Below are 4,036 nucleotides of genomic sequence, written 5' to 3' on the forward strand. Positions count from 1 at the left end.
TTGGTGAATCCCTTAATAGAGATTTAGCTAAAATTAGTGCATGGTGCAAATTATGGGGTATGAAGTTGAATCCTAACAAAACTCAAAGTATGATTGTAAGTAGGTCAAGGACGGTGGCTCCTCAACATCCGGATCTCAGTATTGATAATGTTTCTTTAAATTTGTATGACTCTTTCAAAATTTTAGGCGTGATTCTTGACAGCAAATTTACTTTTGAGAAACATATAAGGGCTGTGTCTTCTTCAATTGCACAAAAAATTGGCTTATTGAGAAAGTCTTTTAAGATATTCGATGATCAATCTATTCTGAAGAAGTGTTTTAATTCTTTTATTCTACCTTGTTTTGAGTATTGTTCTCCGGTCTGGTCTTCAGCTGCTGATTCTCATCTTAACTTGTTGGACAGAAACTTACGGTCTATTAAATTTCTTATTCCTGATCTAGATATTAATCTCTGGCACCGTCGATCAATTAGTTCATTATGCATGTTGCATAAGATTTTTCATAACTCTGACCATCCTTTACATTCAGATCTCCCTGGACAATTCTATCCTGTTCGTAATACTAGGCAGGCAGTTAATTCTAATAGCCAGGCCTTCTCCATCATAAGACTCAATACTACGCAGTACTCTAGAAGTTTTATTCCAGCTGTTACCAAGTTGTGGAATGATCTTCCTAATCGGGTTGTTGAATCAGTAGAACTTCAAAAGTTCAAAGTTGGAGCAAATGCTTTTTTGTTGACCAGACGGACATGAGTCTTTTTATAGTTTATATATGACATTTTTGTTGTTGACGTTGTTAATAGTTTATATATGATATATCTCTTTTGACATTACTTTTTTTAGAATGATTTATTGTTAATTTGTTTTCTTCAGTTATTTATTTCCTTATTTCCTTTCCTCACTGGGCTATTTTTCCCTATTGGAGCCCTTGGGCTTATAGCATCTTGCTTTTCCAATTAGGGTTGTAGCTTGGATAGTAATAATAATAATAATATATACATACATATATGTATATATATATATATATATATATATATATATATATATATATATATATATATATATACACACACATATATATATATATATATATATATATATATATATATATATATATATATATATATATATATATATATATATATATATATATATATATATATATATATATATATATATGTGTGTGTGTGTGTGTGTGTGTGTGTGTGTGTGTGTGGGCTAGCGTGTGTGTGCATAGTTTTTTTTCGTATCGTTTCATTGTGACTTTATGAACTTTTTGATTAACTCTAAATTGTATATTTCATCTCTGTCTTACCATTTTTTTTTATTGGAAAACGATTGATCATCATTGCCCTCGAATATATCATGTCACTATTTTTGTATCAAGGATAATTAAGGGAAGATAATGTCGCCACGAGCGAGGTACCTATAAATCCTACAGCTTATTCCTTATTTAACAAAAATGAATCACTGGTCTGTCCAGATCCTCAAAAGATCCCACAGCATATTTGCTTCTCTAATTTACAATTACCACTTTCCCCTTCCTGTTACTCTATCATCCCTCCGAACAGTTCAACAACTTAGTAAATAAGAAAGGACTGATGGGCTAACGAGAGAGAGAGAGAGAGAGAGAGAGAGAGAGAGAGAGAGAGAGAGAGAGAGAGAGAGAGAGAGAGAGAGAGAGAGAGAGTCAGTTTTAATCATCAAATCACTTATTTTGATTATAATTTCAATGAGAAAGGATTCATATCATTCCTCCAATTCTGCAAATCTTCATCAAATTAAAAACCCTCTCTGAATCTAAATCCATATTTGGTTCCTAATCACAAAGCAACACATAAACCCTTATTGATAAAGTTTCTTATTAGAACCATCTTCTGCTGAAGAAGTGGCCTTAATTAGGCTCATAGATCTGATTCACTGTTGTTCATGCTTGGGATTAAATGAATGTTCAGGTTTATATCGTTTCTATTAGAAATAAATCGGTATCTTGTCAACATTCATTGAAATTCTGACAGAATCTTCCTTCTACATTATTGCGAAGGAAGTGAAGTTTGAATATCACCAGATAAGAGATCAGCATCATGGTTAAATATATCCACAATGAAATAGAAATATAAATTCATTGTAATCATTAACTTTAGGTTTCTTGTTACTTGAAGATTAGAGGACAAACTGATAATAAGTTTTAGTTATTTTTTTTTCTTCAAATAAAATCTGAATTATAGCCTTTTACTAACCTTATTCGTTTACGCTTTCTTCACAACTGAACACCTAAAATACTATAAATCTACACATGTCTTACCCTACCAATCCTTAAATGCATACGATTCAAACAGTTTCAATAGCTAATTTTATCCGCATTCAGCATCCACACTTCGCTTCCAAAAATAAGAGTTGATTTAACAGCTTTTTCATACTTTCCACCCCAAGCTTCTACAGAACAGTTAGTTCTCCTCCTAATCTTTTGCTATGTTGGTGTTACTCCAAGATAGGGATGAATCACTCGTTATATGGAGGGGTACAACGTGCTTCTAATGGAACTAAAGTGTGAGGGTGAAATGCCACTACTGTTGACGAAAATTCACGTACAAGGTGAAGAGGTATTTCAGTTCAAGGATTATAATGCTCGCGACTGTTGTGTTGCTATTCCCAGAGCCACCCTTTACAATGGGAAACGACCTAATATATATATATATATATATATATATATATATATATATATATATATATATATATATATATATATATATATATAGGTGTATGTGTGTGCGTGTCGGTACCCAGGTGCATTACATAGAGATAGATAAGCAGGTAGATAGATAGAGAAAATAAGCCCACCGTTGCTATGCGTATTGGCGTAAGGAATCTTCATGAAGTTAAATGGAATCCAATTCCCGCTGGAATCTCCGATAAATCGTAGCCTACCTCTCCCCATCAAAGGTGCCGTCTTCTTTGTATTTCAATGAAGAGGTAAAGAAAGGGTCTGAGAACGGATATACTTCTTTTTATCACTCAAGAATAAAGATTAGTTCGAAGCCAGGAAAGTTCTGCGTAGTTTCAATCTTTCTCTACAAGTGTATTTAATCAAGTGATAAAAGTTTAGGTGAAAATTGTGATGAAGTACGATATTCTAAATGAGGAAAGTAGTTTTATCTTTTTTTTAATTTCATGTATAGGACACGAATAAAACATGTTCAGAACACGTCCAACTAAAATCGATACTACTACTGAGGTACTGAACGATTATTGGGGTATTATTATGCATTATTCCTCATTCCTCTCTATTTATATTCATACAGCAATTTTTTTTTTCCTAATTCTAGTTCGTCAAATATTACATCACCATTTTTTAATCATATAAAAATAGGTGGATTTTTTAGCACACTTTTCAATAAGGTTGGAAACTTCAAAGATTCTAAATCATTCGAAACGGTCATGAATGTATATACATATGTACGGAATTTTTCAAGAGCACAAAATCTATCGTAACACTGCATATTTAATTTGCATAGGGAACTATCAATTAACCACTGAGGATAATGGCACGAGCATCCTAACTGACATAACCAAAAGACAAGTTTTTTTAAGCAGCTTCTGCTGTAGCACCCAAGAAAAGCTTGAAGATGATCAAGGAAGGATTTGTATCAATGACAGGGCTTTTTACTAACAGAAAACTCTAAGCAAAATCAATGCACTTATTTGAATGTTACCTCTGACCAACAAGTTTTTTTGTTCTTATTTTGTGTAAACGCACACTTACGAAGGAACAGAGAATTTCCATAAGAAGAATCAACGATTAATTTAGTCAAAATATAACTAAAGGGAAGTCTTCAACAGAACCTATCCTAGGATTTAGTCTTTTACAGGCTGGTGCGGGTTCGTATCACCGGCCCCCTTAACAGTGCCAAATTAAGTCTAAACACCTGGAAATATATCTCAACAGTCATCTAAAAAATACTGTTGAAAACTTATTAGGCTGAATGACCAGTAAAAGTCGGGTGTTAACCCTTTTTAGCTATGAGAGAATACATAAA

Source organism: Palaemon carinicauda, chromosome 12, assembly GCF_036898095.1.
Source record: "Palaemon carinicauda isolate YSFRI2023 chromosome 12, ASM3689809v2, whole genome shotgun sequence".
Classification (NCBI taxonomy): Eukaryota; Metazoa; Arthropoda; class Malacostraca; order Decapoda; family Palaemonidae; genus Palaemon; species Palaemon carinicauda.